Here is a 17,265-nt window from a genome sequence, read left to right on the forward strand (position 1 = left end):
TAAACTTTATTTACTGAATATATTATACTCAAACGTTTTTAATGTAGTTTAATACCTCTATTTTTTTCCTATATGATTTCTGAGTTTACTTTTTTAGGTTCCTACAGGTGCAAGATCATACAATAGTTTTCTAAATTTTCTTTAAATATTTTAATTACTTTATTCAGATCATATTCCTTTTTAAAGAAACTATGCTACAACATTGTCTCATTATTTTCCAGCTTTCAACGTTGGAGATGAGAAGTTTCATGCTAGTATCATTTTCCTTTTTATTTATTTATTTATTTATTATTTTTATTTATTTTTTCCCTCAAATCAAGAGTTTTTATTGTCTCTTTAAAACATCACAACTGAGTCCATAGAACCATCTGCTATCTTGTTGTTTCTGCAGCAGGATCACTGAGATCTTATTCATCAGCCTGCTGAACTGTGCCTTTTTCAGAAACATAGATACCATCCAAAAATTTTCTGATATCCTTGTTTTTAACTGTGGTGGCTTGCTGAATCAAAGCAGCTGAATTTGACACAAGTTCAATGTCATTTCCTTCAAGAATCAACTCATCTTTCTGGGCTTGAGATACTGAACAGGCAACCCCTGGCCTCATTCGAACCCTGTGTATATATTTTTCACCCAAAAAATTTCGGATTTCCACAAGAGAACCATTCTCCTGAATAACAACATTGATGGGGAAGTGGGCATACACCGACCTCATCTTGTAACGGAAGCCCAGTGTAACACCCTTGATCATGTTCTGTACGTGACTACAGATTGTGCGAACAGTGGCCAGTTCCTTTCTGTTTCCCTACCATTTATCAACACGGAGCCTCTTCTTTTTCTTTCCAAGGAGACTGAGTTCTACATTGATATGATTGAAGTCCCTCCGCAGGGTGCCTCTGGGGCCCTTCACAATAACTGTCCGTCCCTTCAAGTTAATGTCAACATTTTCTGGGATGTCGACAGTCTGATTGCTGAGAATGGTCTTCATTCTTGCAGCAGATGCGGCAAAAAGAGCCATTTTCCTTTTTAAATAAATGGGAGTGTCCTGTATGTTTGGGGCTTGTGTGTGTGTGTGTGTTGCCTTGTTTTGTTTAAGTCAACTGACTGAAAGTTTGCAGAAATTTCTGTTTATCTTTGTAATTCAATAATTTCACCAAAGTGTCTATTTTCAGTAATCCTGCCTGGGTATAGTAGCTCTGTACTTTAGAGGTACTCTGAAGTATAGTGAAGGCAGTAAATAGAAACTTGGATTATTCTCTGTGCTTTTCTTTCCTTTGGAGATGAGCTTGTCCTGGTCAGCCTCAAGGGGAACTGGAATATTTATAGTAGCAGTACACAAAGTTCAGCTAGTCATTAATCTCTTGTATTTTTTTTTTAACTTCCAAATGGTTTCTTAAAGCCCTCTTCAAAAACAATAGTTTTGACAATAGTTTTGATTCATATGAATTTGGATCTGCAAAAGGTAAAATTTGTTAAGAGCAGAAAAGCTCTTGAAAATAGGCAAGATATAGATTTATACAAAACTGTAGATGGGACAGACAATAGATAGAAAGTCCCAGAAAACTTCTGTGAAGGATCTCTAAATGAGGGGTACACAGACTGGCAGAATGGGGAGTAGAGCATGATCATAGATGAAATGGATAGAACCAAAAGCTAAGGGGAAAGACCTAGAATATCCTTTAAAGGGCATCCGCGTGGGAGGCCAAACCCACATATGCATACTGTCTGTGGCTATTCACCTGAGCAAACACTGTGCTGAGATGGAAGTTGGATATTCTACTCAGTACAGCCAAGTCCTGCAAGACATCTGAATTTTGCTTTTATCAAACCATAACCTGAGATTTGACTGAATTCCATTTGAACTTTCTAGTATGACTATCTCCAGGACATTTGTAAGCCCCTGGGGAAAAACGGTGTGCACTCTGATACCCAAAAGCTAGTAGGTAGCCACGTGCGTGGTGAAGTCCCCAGTGCTTATATTTTGATGGGATTGTACAGTGTGAAAGCCACTCTATCACATAATCATTTTAAAGACACTTCCATTGGTCCATTTTATTTCCCCTAAAAAATTGTATGTTACAAAATTGTTTTGATGTTGTAAAGGCAATTTATATTTCAATGTGAGTTTGAGGACTCAAGAATTCTAAAAGGATATAAATGTTGATACTGAATAAAAAGGGTTACTTTTAGTATTTTCATACTATCCAATAGAAGGTAAGAAGAATAGTTGAGTCACTGTCACTGATTCAAACAGTGAATTAGTGTCACTACTTCAGGATATTGCTCAGACTTATGCTTTTCAACTTCTAAAATACTTCTAACCAAGTGGGAAAAAAAAAAAAAAAGTTAAAAGCAACCTGAAGATTTTTTTTTCCTGATAGATGGCACTAACCCTTTATTTATTTATTTTTAATTGTTTTATTTTTTAACTTTACAATATTGTATTGGTTTTGCCATATATCCACATGAAATTTTTAAAAAGAAATTATTATTATCAATCTTCACAGCGTACTTTTGGAGGAGAATTTTATTTTCTTTTAGAAAGAAACCTCTAATACTGATGATGGATTGAGATTCAAAAAACAAAAACCAAAAAAAACACAATAAAGAATATTTCAACCTAGAAAAATATTGGAGAAGGCGATAGCACCCCACTCCAGTACTCTTGCCTGGAAAATCCCATGGACGGAGGAGCCTGGTAGACTGCAGTCCATGGGGTCGCGAAGAGTTGGACATGACTGAGCGACTTCACTTTCACTTTCACGCATTGGAGAAGGAAATGGCAACCCACTCCGGTGTTCTTGCCTGGAGAATCCCAGGGACGGGGGAGCCTGGTGGGCTGCCGTCTATGGGGTCGCACAGAGTCGGACACGACTGAAGCGACTTGGCAGCAGCAGCAGCAGTAGCAGCAGCAGAAAAATATACCAGTCCCTATTGTAGAGAAAATCACAGTTTGGCCTTGGTCTGTATGACATTCCAGTTCCAAATTGGAACACTAGATTACATTGTTCCTTATCTCTCAATATGCTAAAAAACCAATTATGTTAAATAATATTGCCTGAAGGGATTTTTTTCTAGAGCCACCAGAGAAAGATCAATGCAAGAAAGGTCTGCAATAATCCCAGACCTTAAATGTCAATATTTAGGTCAGGAAGCATACAATTTTTTAAAATATATTTTCCTTAAGTGTTATTTTTCAAAACACATTTTCAACAATTAACATTTTCCAAACAACATTCCTATTGTGATCCTTTGGTGGACAGCAGTTGGAAAATACAGCAGGACAAGCAATAAATTATAAATACCGAATATTTACTGAAATAATATTTCAAAGAAAACATAAGGCTCTTATCATACGCAACCCAAAGGGACTTATATAACTGACTACAACCTTTAATATAACTATCAATCAGATAGGTGGAATATTCACTCCCTCCATTTCCCACACACTGCAGAAAGCTACACGTTTTTCTGATACACATAAATAATAAACTGTCCTTTGTACAGAGATGAGCCTTTATTGTTTGATCCCTCAATCAAAATGAAAGTGCCAAATGGAAAACTATATCCCCAGGCAAGAAAACAGTGTGCTTCAGGAGATAGGGGATTTAAAACAAAATTAATGTTGTAAAATAAGAAAGAAAATATTGAAATACAAATCAGGGAAATAATATCTCAATGATGAAACGTTAACAAAAGATCTTGTGAGAAAATAATGAGTTATTTAAAGCATGTGTGCAGAACTCAACACAGGCAGCATTTCTTCAAAGAAAGGGGAAAAGCTTGATCTGGTCAGGGCAATGATCCTAATGGTGAAAACTCTGCGTTCTATTTTACATTATGCCATTGAAATTACTGTAAGGATTTGAGCCACATAATGTGTCTGCTGGTGGCATCCCAAATAGATTCCATTCACTCCTTCTCAGTATTCATCCAGAGTCTATGCTATAAAACCAGGTAAAACCAAAAGCATAAATGCAGAATTCTCAGCTGGGAATATCCAAAACTGTGGCCTATTTCTTAGGTTTGCATTATTCCAAGAACAATATCATATTTCTGGAGAGAATAAGGTAGCTATGGGTCCCTTAAAGGAGCTTCTTGGACCTCCTGGGCACACTGATAACCCCTCCCCACTGATATCCTCTATAATGTCCTGTTTCCTTTACACCCTCAAATAAGAGGTGGGTTGCTGGGCTGGAAGAAGCACAAGCTAGAATCAAGATTGCAGGGAGAAATATCAATAATCTCAGATATGCAGATGATACCACCCTTACGGCAGAAAGTGAAGAGGAACTAAAAAGCCTCTTGATGAAACTGAAAGAGAGTGAAAAAGTTGGCTTAAAGCTCAACATTCAGAAAACTAAGATCATGGCATCTGGTCCCATCACTTCATGGCAAATAGATGGGGAAACAGTGGAAACAGTGTCAGACTTTATTTTGGGGGGCTCCAAAATCACTGCAGATGGTGACTGCAGCCATGAAATTAAAAGACGCTTACTCCTTGGAAGGGAAGTTATGACCAATCTAGATAGCATATTGAAAAGCAGAGACATTACTTTGCCAGCAAAGGTCCATCTAGTCAAGGCTGTGGTTTTTCCTGTGGTCATGTATGGATGTGAGAGTTGGACTGTGAAGAAGGCTGAGCGCTAAAGAATTGATGCTTTTGAACTGTGGTGTTGGAGAAGACTCTTGAGAGTCCCTTAGACTGCAAGGAGATCCAACCAGTCCATTCTAAAGGAGATCAGTCCTGGGATTTCTTTGGAAGGAATGATGCTAAAGCTGAAACTCCAGTACTTTGGCCACCTCATGCGAAGAGCTGACTCATTGGAAAAGACTCTGATGCTAGGAGGGATTGGGGGCAGGAGGAAAAGGGGACGACAGAGGATGAGATGGCTGGATGGCATCACCAACTCGATGGACGTGAGTTTGAGTGAACTCCAGGAGTTGGTGATGGACAGGGAGGCCTGGCATGCTGCAATTCACGGGGTCGCAAAGAGTCGGATACAACTGAGGGACTGAATTGAACTGAACTGAACTGATCTAAATTGGTCAAACAAGAGAACACACTAGGCCTCAATTCCAGTGGTTAGAATTTCAAGGCAATTAGGAATGGCCTCTGGGTCGTTTTGTCCTTTTTGGAAACTGAGTCCCAGGAATTTGGAGATTTAAAGTATGATCCTAAAGTTTGAACTCTTATCCACCTTACTTAGGTCTCTCAACCTTGCTTTCCTTTCTGCTTGTCAAGGGTGTGTGAGGCCTGAACTGTAATATGCAAGCCAAGGTTTTAGCTGGGAGGTGAAAATGAAGCAAGTGGGCCTTTCAGCTTCTGGCTTTTTGCTGTTCAACATATACAGTGCTTAAGTAAAGGACCTCGCCAAAAAAGTCCAGCTATATGTACCAGAGCTCTGCATTGGAGTTTGGATGCAGTGCAGATAATAACAATATGACTTTTATTTGCCTTCTCTATGCAACTACTTCATGGAGTCTTCCTAGGTGATAACGGCCAGTAAAGATCTGGATATGAAAACTCTGGATCCCTTGGCCAAATATCATCATAATATTATCAACAGCATAAAGCTCTTTGCATACAGTTTTGATAGGACTCTGTTACTACAAAAAGTACAAAATATACCAACAACATTTGAGCAAATAATCCTAAATCTTAGGAGGCTTGTGGGTCCAGTCTACTATTGTCTCACCAATGAAGCTTATAGGCATATATTAAGTAGTTTTGAATGCAGAGTTCCAAAGAATAGCAAGAAGAGATAAGAAAGCCTTCTTCAGGGATCAATGCAAAGAATAGAGGAAAACAAGAGAATGGGAAAGACAAGAGATCTCTTCAAGAAAATTAGAGATACCAAGGGAACATTTCATGCAAAGATGGGCTCGATAAAGGACAGAAATGGTAGGGACCTAAAAGAAGCAGAAGATATTAAGAAGAGGTGGCAGGAATACACAGAAGAACTGTACAAAAAAGATCTTCATGACCCAGATAATCATGATGGTGTGATCACTGACCTAGAGCCAAACATCCTGGAATGTGAAGTCAAGTGGGCCTTAGAAAGCATCACTACGAACAAAGCTAGTGGAGGTGATGGAATTCCAGTTGAGCTATTTCAAATCCTGAAAGATGATGCTATAAAAGTGGTGCACTCAATATGCCAGCAAATTTGGAAAACTCAGCAGTGGCCACAGGACTGGAAAAGGTCAGTTTTCATTCCAATCCCAAAGAAAGGCATTGCCAAAGAATACTCAAACTACTGCACAATTGCACTCATCTCACGTGCTAGTAAAGTAATGCTCAAAATTCTCCAAGCCAGGCTTCAGCAATACGTGAACCGTGAACTTCCTGATGTTCAAGCTGGATTTAGAAAAGGCAGAGGAACCAGAGATCAAATTGCCAACATCCACTGGCTCATGGAAAAAGCAAGAGAGTTCCAGAAAAACATCTATTTCTGCTTGATTGACTATGCCAAAGCCTTTGACTGTGTGGATCACAATAAACTGTGGAAAATTCTGAAGGAGATGGGAATCCCAGACCACCTGACCTGCCTCTTGAGAAACCTGTATGCAGGTCAGGAAGCAACAGTTAGAACTGGACATGGAACAACAGACTGGTTCCAAATAGGAAAAGGAGTACGTCAAGGCTGTATATTGTCACCCTGTTTATTTAACTTATATGCAGAGTACATCATGAGAAATGCTGGCCTGGAAGAAACACAAGCTGGAATCAAGATTGCCGCGAGAAATATCAATAACCTCAGATATGCAGATGACACCACCCTTATGGCAGAAAGTGAAGAGGAACTAAAAAGCCTCTTGATGAAAGTGAAAGTGGAGAGTGAAAAAGTTGGCTTAAAGCTCAACATTCAGAAAATGAAGATCATGGCATCCGGTCCCATCACTTCATGGGAATAGATGGGGAAACAATGGAAACAGTGTCAGACTTTATTTTTTGGGCTCCAAAATCACTGCAGATGGTGACTGCAGCCATGAAATTAAAAGATGCTTACTCCTTGGAAGGAAAGTTATGACCAACCTAGATAGCGTATTGAAAAGCAGAGACATTACTTTGCCAACAAAAGTACATCTAGTCAAGGCTATGGTTTTTCCTGTGGTCATGTATGGATGTGAGAGTTGGACTATGAGGAAGGCTGAGCACCGAAGAACTGATGCTTTTGAAGTGTGGTGTTGGAGAAGACTCTTGAGAGTCCCTTGGACTGCAAGGAGATCCAACCAGTCCATTCTGAAGGAGATCAGCCCTGGGATTTCTTTGGAAGGAATGATGTTAAAGCTGAAACTCCAGTACTTTGGCCACCTCATGCAAAGAGTTGATTCATTGGAAAAGACTCTGATGCTGGGAGGGATTGGGGGCAGGAGGAGAAGGGGATGCCAGAGGATGAGATGGCTGGATGGCATCACTGACTCGATGGACGTGAGTCTGAGTGAACTCCGGGAGTCTGTGATGGACAGGGAGGCCTGGCGTGCTGCAATTCATGGGGTTGCAAAGAGTCAGACACGACTGAGCGACTGAACTGAACTGAACTGGATGGGGAAACACCTCTTCTTTGTACTTTTGCAGAGACTGTACACTGCCAGAGGCACTGTTTTGGCTAAGGTCCTGAGACCAAAAACTATACCAGGGCTCAGATTAGAAACAGGCTGGGCTGAAGGGACATATTTTCATATCAGTGTCAGAACTTACTTATCACAAGTTCTGGTGACCCAGTAACCTCTGCCAGTCTAAGATGATTCCAAAGGACCTTGTGAGATCTAAATAGGACAATCTAAATAAGATTTTTACAGATTCTCAGAGTAATTAGAAACTCATTAAGGCATCCTCAAACCTTTATCCACTTTTAGAGGAACACTGACTCATAAGCAACTTGAACCAGGAAAATCTTATGGATTAACTGTGGGTCCTGTGTGTATCACACTTAACTTACCCTCCATATTATACCCAGCACTGCCAACCACTACCACCATCACCAGCTCTGCCAACCATGCCTCATGTTTGTAGCCATAGATATCTGACCTTTCTGCTGCTGCTGCTAAGTCACTTCAGTCGTGTCCAACTCTGCGACCCCAAAGATGGCAGCCCACCAGGCTCACCCGTCCCTGGGATTCTCCAGGCAAGAACACTGGAGTGGGTTGCCATTTCCTTCTCCAGTGCATGAAAGTGAAGAGTGAAGTCGCTCAGTCGTGTCCAATGCTGGCATACTTTTAACTAAAGCATTGTGGCAAATCCTACATGTCTTAAAGTTATACAGAATATATAACAGTCTTCTGGGCAACAGTGGAACTCCTAAGGAACCAGTCACATTAGCTAACAACAGGCCTCCACTTAATTTGGCCTTATTTAAAAGAAATCTCATGGGCAGAGGAAACTGGCAGGGCTATATACAGTCCATGGGGTAGTAACAGAGTTGGACACAGCTAGTGACTAAATAACAACAAACAGCAAAAATAAAGGATCCTGTAACTGCCAACCCCTTTCTAGTACCATCTTCTTTATTAATTATCTTTTTTTAGATTTTATTCCAAAACCTCAAATCACTGAAGATCTAGTGTTCCTATGACTCCAGTCAACATTTTCTAGTGGAAATTCACCATCCTCTTTAACAAGTCATTTCCGTAAAATCTAACTATACCTTCCCCTGAAGGTACTGGTTTGCCCTTTCCTTTTCACAGAAGCTCATATAGCAGAAAGAATCTGTGGCTCCAAGTCCTTGGATAAAGCTGAGGTTCCCTTAGCCTCTCTTGAGAAGAAGCATTCTAAGGGATTTTTATGGCCATGCTGTCAATCATTATCTTGGGAGTACCAGGTGAAACAATTTCTCTGGGCATCACATATTATCACTTTCCCATAGATGCTCCTCTTCTGAATACTGAAAGTCACTAACCTACTACAGTCTCCATTAGGATAGAATGATTCTTCCAGGCTGTGAGGAAATGTACTTTGAAAAGCACTATAGCTGAGGCCCTTAATATCTCTCAGCATCCTCCAAACCCAGATCTCCTAAGGCCTTGTGGACAACTACTGGTTGTCCCCAGTATCTCCATAGCAATAGTTTTACCAGAGTATTTCAAGACCTCTCAGCTTTCCTGGCAGGTGAATCTGTCCATATTATAGACTCAAACAAGTGGGATATGAGAAGCAATATGTGTCCCTTCCAGGTCTTGTTTTTAAAACAACTGGACACGAACTACCCTGACTTCTTCCTCCTATCCACTGGCTGCCTGGGAGATGGAAAGAAAGGGAACTGCTCTCTTGCACCCAGAAATAAAAGACTGAAGTTGAGATTGACAGAGCCACCTTACCACTCTGGACTACTGTATGAGACAGAAGTAAACTTTATCTTGTTTAAACTTCTGTATTTTGAGCTCTTATGACAGCAGTTTTAGTGTGTACATAGTAAATCACCTCCCACTTATTTTAATATACACTCCCCAAATCTCATAGCTAGTAGAGTTTTCCAAGGTAAATAAATAAGCCCTACTCTAATAATAATCACTGATTATACAATTATTCATAAAGGACCTCAGTTCAGCTCAGTTCAGTTGTTCAGTCATGTCCGACTCTTTGCAACCCCATGAATTGCAGCACGCCAGGCCTCCCTGTCCATCACCAACTCCCAGAGTTCACTCAAATTCATGTCTATCCAGTCACTGATGCTATTCAGCCATCTTATCCTCTGTCGTCCCCTTCTCTTCCTGCCCCCAATCCCTCCCAGCATCAGAGTCTTTTCCAGTGAGTCAACTCTTTGCATGAGGTGGCCAAAGTATTGGAGTTTCAGCTTTAGCATCAGTCCTTCCAAAGAACACCCAGGATTGATCTCCTTCAGAATGGACTGGTTGGATCTCCTTGCAGTCCAAGGGACTCTCAAGAGTCTTCTCCAACACCACAGTTCAAAAGCATCAATTCTTCGGCGCTCAGCTCTTCACAGTCCGACTCTCACATCCATACATGACCACAGGAAAAACCATAGCCTTGACTAGATGGACCTTTGTTGGCAAAGTAATGTCTCTGCTTTTGAATATGCTATCTAGGTTGGTCATAACTTTCCTTCCAAGGAGTAAGCATCTTTTAATTTCATGGCTGCAATCACCATCTGCAGGGATTTTGGAGCCCCCTAAAATAAAATCTGACACTGTTTCCACTGTTTCCCCATCTATTTGCCATGAAGTGATGGGACCAGATGCCATGATCTTAGTTTTCTGAATGTTGAACTTTAAGCCAACTTTTTCACTCTCCAGTTTCACTTTCATCAAGAGGCTTTTTAGTTCCTCTTCACTTTCTGCCATAAGGATGGTGTCGTCTGCATATCTGAGGTTATTGATATTTCTCCCGGCAATCTTGATTCCAGCTTGTGCTTCTTCTAGCGCAGCATTTCTCATGATGTACTCTGCATATAAGTTAAATAAGCAGGAACTAGAAGGGGGCTAATCACAGTTTCATAACCCTGTGTGGTCAGCAAAGTAACAAGGAACACTGCTTATAACTGTTTTGATCTCTATTCTGCATTTCAAGCTCAAGAAGTTTTCAAGAACTCCATATTCTTCGTTTACATCCTGTCTAGTTCAGCATCCTGATGGCAGCAGAAGTGTATAGAAGCTTTCTTTACTAGATGTGATTATTTTAAGAGAGAAACAACTATTGTCTTCCTCAAAAGAAATGTAGGCGTGATTACCAATCATACAAATCATACAATCATTCTCTAAACAAAACCTAAGGGGAGGAATTTTCTAAGCAGTTATAAAATTGCTCCCTTATAGCTTCTAAATTTTCCTTCACATCTCAGGCTAAGTATTAAGATTGGCCCCCCAAGGGGAGACATGCTACAGTGTTGTTCTGTCCATTGGTGATAAGGAATACTATTTTCTCTCCATAAGGTGCAGAGGGAGAAGCTTTGCCTTAGTCCACATGATTTATAAAATAGTGATAACCACATGCTCTCAACTGAAGTAATATTCTGTCTCAAGGATAATGATTTCACATCTTTTACCCTTTCTACCCTGTAGCAGAACATCATGTCATCCCCAAAGGGGACCCATAACAACCATCAGGTAGGTCCTTCTGGAAATTGAAGGAGAAAACATGAACAGATTTTTATAGTAGTCATAATCCAGGGAATATTATGATAGCAACTCTTCAGGAACATGGAGATATTCCACCAGGACATTCTAGAGGATCCTCAGAGCCAGTGTGAGAACTACTTGTCCAGGATGCACAAATTCTTCTTCACCATCATCATCATCAAACATTACTAGCAACCACTGTGTGATTCTCAGTCTCCCTGTTAGGAATTATGACTGGAGACAAAGAGAGAAATCCCTTACAAAATAACTTTCAAAGGAGAGGAAATGAAATATAAAATTGTTCTACATTTTCCAACATCTGCTCCAGACATTAAAGATGCCTTTAGGAACTTGCTAGCATTCTTTCATGTCTCTTATCAGCTTACTTCATAACAACCACCTGGAGTTCTTTATGTTATTCTAGAAATCATCCTAAAGAAGCCACTCCTCCTTTGTTACATTCCCCTCCCATTGCCCCCAACACCATCTGAACTGTTTGAGTACTAGCCTTTAGACTGATCTAAAATACAATAATCATTCTGTTTCTGTCCAATCTATACTTATCATAACTGATATACATCTATTCCAAAGTGTTTCACAGTCTATCATGCAATGCCATTTTACTAAACATTTATAGTGAATGAAAGAATAAATGGTACTTTAACATTGAGTACAAGGTAAAAATAATTATTGCTCTTTGATTCCTTATGCTATGGCTGACATAAGCATAGATAAATTAGTATTCCACAGAATGATAAGACATGTTGGGATTATTCTGGAGAGCATATAACCCTCAGTTGTTCTACCCTACCTCTTGGGTTACTGTGTTTAGTTGCTCAGTCATGTCTGACTCTTTGTGACCCCATGGACTGTAGCCCGCCAGGCTCCTCTGTCCATGGAGATTCTCCAGGCAAGAATACTGGAGTGGGTTGCTGTGCTCTATGCCAGGGGGTCTTCCTGACCCAGGGATCAAACCCAGGTTTCCTGCATTGCAGGAGGATTCTTTACCATCTGAGCCACCAGGTAAAATACACTAAATCTTTAGAATAAGCAGGCCTTTTGACGGCTCTGATGTACATTCCTTTCTAATTGCCCTAGCCCCACCATTCTAATGAAAGGTTCCAATGTACAAGAACTTTGTGAAACCAGTACCTTTATCAACACCAAATTTTGATTACTATAGCAGTAATTACCAGTGGTAGTCACTGCTCAATTTCACTGCTCATTATCCATTAAAAGTAATTTATAAATACTCAATTCCATACAGTAGGTGAGAGTCTGTATATTGGCACCCACAATCCCAAACTTACAGGGTTTTCATATTATTCACCCAAGAAACATTCACTATGCATCCCCTCCTCCGGCACCAAGCAATATACCCTGCTAGGATACTGAAGTGCTGTGCTCATTCAGCAACCCCAAAGCAATGTCATCCGTTCTATAGCATGCTCTTTTGTTCAGCTCTTTTTCAAATCAGTGATACCTCGACAGTTCACTAGGTGATAGCTGAAGGGAAAACAGAGAAAATCAAAATTCTTTGTATGAACTGTCCTTATAGCCAGGCTTCCATAAAATAGAAACTAATGATCCTAAGGGATGTGTATTTTGATATATTAAATGTGGAAATGCTTGGTTCTACACTGAAATACATAAGAATAGAATATTAAGTATTTCCGGTAGAAAAATGAGGGATACAGAACACTGTTTGCTGCTTTTAAATAAGCCAGTCAGATTGCTCAGTTTGAAAGGCTGTTTGTGTGCCAGTGTGAGATAATCCTGCCCTCTCCCTTCCTCTCTCCCATTTCTCCAGGGAAATGAGTCACACCTGGTCATTGCCCTTTATAAGATGTTTGATATTCTGAATTCCCATCAGCTCCACACAGCTAGGATGATGTCAGCACAGTTGACATTGTTAGATCCCTGCTCTGCTTACATCAACTCCCTGTTGCTCGGGCATCAGATGAGTGTGGCGAAGGGAAGGCAGCATCTTCTTAGCAACCAAGCCCACGTATCTATGGTCCAGAAATGACATCTGGCACTTTGCTTTGGGAATTTCCAGCATTTCCCAGAATTTCAGCCAGATTGGAACACTGATGCTTTGAGTTAAAAAGATATTATCCTCTTTCCATCAGGACATGTATGCTTTTACAAAATTTCAGATCAAAATGTTTATTACAAACCATTTTTACCACAGTCCTCACCCCCTATTTCCTTATTTCTCTGGGATATTCTTTTTGACTTTTGAAAAATAATCTTACTTTGGGTTAAAAATGGGAAAGCTAAAATGAGAGGTTTCTATCATCCTTCGACCTCAAATCAAACATCAAATGCATATTTAATATAAGCAATCAAAGTTGGATGAAAAATTGAGATGATTGTGCTAATTATGATAATAATCTCTTAAAAGTACTCTAGATAAACTGTGGCAATATTTCTGGGTCTCATTTGTACATTATACACATTTAACAAAAAACTGTACAATAACATCATGAATTCAGACAATTGCAGCCTATGTAGACACTCAGTTATAGACTGATCATTTGTGGGGCGGGGAGGAGAAGATTTTAGGGAAGAGAGCTAGCAGGACATTCTGAAAATTACTGTGCCGCAGTGGAAGAGCTGTGGTAGTGCCATGCCACCATTTTGTTGGAATTCCCAGTAGTGGGTATGTCGTGTCGAATTTCCGAGTACAGTTTCTCCAAGTTACTGCGAGCATCCTGACTACTTCATGTAGATGGTCCCAATTATGTTGTAGCTCTCTTTCTACATACTCACTTATTTATCCAACAAATATTTCTAGGTAGGATTTCTTCCACCATGACACTTAGAGATAAATGGGAGTCAGGTGAAAAATCAAACAATAGTATTACACAGTTGTGGTTCTCATAATATATAAATCCAGGGTGCTGAGAATCAGAATCTGACTCAGCCTGGAGACCAGTTAAAGAGAAGTCTTTGGGATGGCCTTTTTGAGTTTTTATAATTCTTTTTCTGTTGTAATGCAAAGTATTTTCTGGAGTCCTGACACTTTATCCATCAATTTAAAAAATTTTTTAAAAGCAGTGGCATTCAACTCATGTAGTCTATATGTCTTCTGACATGGCCTTGAGCATCCATATCCCACAAAATGGGAAGTAGGTATTACATTTGGCCTCCCATGACAGGAAATAAGAGTTCAGAGGGGTCTGTCTTCAAATCTCAAGATCTGAACGGGTGGGGGTTGGTGGCTGTGGTAAATATGTAAGGCCTTGTAGTTTGCTCATCCCTCAGTAGATTACAAGCTATTTGCATTGCTTATTTACTTATACTTCACCTTCAAGAGACTGAGCTCTTTGAAAGCATGTTTCTAATTTTTTTATTACTCACAGTATCCTCACATTCTGACCCAGGCACTGGAATAGAGCAGGTGCTCAATAAACACTAATGTTGAACAAATATTTTATACTTTTACATCCCTTCCCAATTTTAATCCTGGATTTATCCCTAGTGCCTCCTAAACTTTTTCATATACTAGCCTACATAGAAAATGATGACATTTGTTAGGCACACTGGTGTGAAAAATGAGGAAAACTGTTCCAAGTAGCAGGCTGTTAGCCCCAGGCCCTGCCTGATGTCCCAGTACCACCTCCCCCACAGTCTACTTCATCCCTCTGCACCAGAGCTTAGAGGACCAGCATCAGAACATACCTGAAACTTCACTGAGGCTCACCAGTTGTGAAATTCTTCTGGTTTAGAGAATTAAAAATGAAGAGCAAGACAAGGGAACTTTCTTCCATTTACCTTTTAATAACCCAGCTTTCCTTTCCAACATTTTACAATGCTTCTCCTCCTAATTTTTAGTTACATAAAATTTTGAGGAATATTTGTGCATTGCTGATTGGAATATAAAATGTTGCAGCCACTGTGAATGGTAGTTTCTCAAATAATTAAATATAGTATTACCATGTGATCAACCAATTCCACTTCTGGGTATACACCCCAAAGCACTGAAAGCAGGGATTTGAACATTCATTTGTACACCCATATTCGTAACAACATTATTCACAATAGCCAAAAGATGGAAGCAACCAAAGTGTGCTGATAAATAAACAAAGTGTATTTGGTACATACATACAATGAAATATTATTCAGCCTTAAAAAGGAAGGACATTTTGACATAGGCTACAACATAGGTGAACCTTGAGGACATTATGATAAGTGAAATAAGCTAGTCACAACAGAACAAATATTGTATAGTTCCACATATATTGAGATACCTGGTGTAGTCAAATTCATAGAGATGAAGAAAAATGGTGGTTGTTAGGGGCTCAGGGGAGGGGGCAATGGAGAGTTATTGTGTAACAGATATGAAATTTCAGTTTGGGAAGATGTAAAAGTTCTAGAGGTAGATGGTGGTGATGTTTGCAGAACAATGTAACTGTACTTTATGTCACACTTCTGTACACTTAAAAATGGTTTAAAATGGTAAATTCTTTTTATGTATATGTTACCACAGTAAAAAAAAAGTACATATTTTTAAATGGCATTATTCAAAACACTTTAAATTATGATAATTATTACTATAATTATTTGTGTAATGATTAATGGAATGCTTAGATGCACTGTTGATTTGTCCAGACATCATGGAAGGCACTTTCTCATCTTGCAAATGAGAGATTGTCAATAAATGTTCATTAGTCCTACCCCCAACCCCAGCTCACCATTACTACCACTAGTATCTGTTATCCAGAAGGGTCCCAAATATGCCACACATTATGAAATTCTCAAACCATTTCTGAATGGATCTCAACTTGACTTCTTTGTCATAAGCACAGACCCATACACTTTCCCATTTTCACACTTGCCTTAAATTTTTAATAAAATGTGATTGATTAACATTCAAATGCAAACACAAAGGACTTGATCGACCTGCACTTACACTGATCAATGCTTCCAAGAAATGCAAAGCTCTAGTCCCTTGAAAATAGAAAGTAGTTTGGACTGACAGATTTTTCATAGTGTGTTCAGCATTAGATTAACACTTTCCTCTTGATGTGTTTACACAGCACAGCACAGAATTTAATGTGACTCAAATAGCTGTTCTTTTGCTTATTTCACTTGCTGCCTTTCCGAAGTAAAAATTACACACTGTTTATTTTTTTCTCACCCAGTTTCCATGCCTGCTTTCTCACCTTCAACTCTTAATTTAGACTCTTATTTTTCATTGTCAGATAAGAAATTCAGTGGAGGACAGGTTAAAGAACTGCCCTTCTGGGAGTGAGCAGAAGGCAGAAACTGGCCAACACAGAGTCCAGTTTTATAACCAGAGAGAATTCTATAATCAATCCAGGAGAAATGATCAGGAGCATATCCTATGCTTAAAAAGTAACTTTATAATTTTAATCTCTTGAGGACACAATACATAACTGAGACAAAGCAATTTAGAGTTTACTTTGCAATCGTCTCATCACTGTCATTTCAACTCCTTTCAAAGAACCTGGCACAAAGTAGGCCTTCAATCCTACTCCACAGTAACCACCTTCTTCTAAATCACTCAATGAAGCCAGTTCCTGAAAGCTGCCTGGTAGAAGGGGTGGATTAAGTAGAAACTGATTAACTAATTAATTGATTATAATACTTTCTGCTTCAGAGAACTGTCCCTAGGGGGTCAGGAAGGATTCCCTGGAAGATTTAACATCCACATTGAAAAATAATCATCCTTATCTTAAATAAGAGAGGGTAAAGAGTTTGAGCTTTGTCCTGGGGCAATGGGGAGCTATTTAAAGGTTGTAAGCAGGAAAGGGGTTTAATCAGATCTGCATTTGGGAAGATCTGCAGTTTGTAGATAAAATGGGATTTAAGTAAGAAAAAAGAGAGAGAGAATATAGGGAAATTAACAATTTTTCTTTTTTTTTTTTTTAATCTAAGTGCTTCTTGGGTAAAGTTTTAGAGAATAAGATTTTGGCCATGGAGAAAGCCTAAAGGTTCACTGAGTCCCAAAACTAATTGTGGTCTATATCCAAGCATAAATGACCACGCTTATCATGCACTTAAAGCATTAGGCCAACTCCTGCTGCGGCTCAGTCACTTCAGTTGTGTCCAACTATGTGCAACCCTATGGACTGCAGCCCACCAGGCTCCTCTGTCCATGACTTCTCCAGTCGAGAATACTAGAGTGAGTTGCCATGTCCTCCTCCTGGGGATCTTCC

General features: G+C 39.5%; 1 pseudogene across 1 annotated transcript; it reads right to left on the reverse strand.

Annotated features, from left to right (window-relative positions):
• Positions 1–260: 260 nt before the first annotated feature.
• LOC147379966 (large ribosomal subunit protein uL6 pseudogene) lies at positions 261–996 on the reverse strand (annotated as a pseudogene). Its single transcript, XR_015165217.1, has one exon. The product of XR_015165217.1 is annotated as a large ribosomal subunit protein uL6 pseudogene (transcript).
• Between the last annotated feature and the right edge of the window lie 16,269 nt (positions 997–17,265).

This window comes from Bos grunniens, chromosome 1, assembly GCF_055505025.1.
Source record: "Bos grunniens cultivar Pamir isolate PY7600 chromosome 1, Bosgru_T2T1.0, whole genome shotgun sequence".
NCBI classification, from domain to species: domain Eukaryota; kingdom Metazoa; phylum Chordata; class Mammalia; order Artiodactyla; family Bovidae; genus Bos; species Bos grunniens.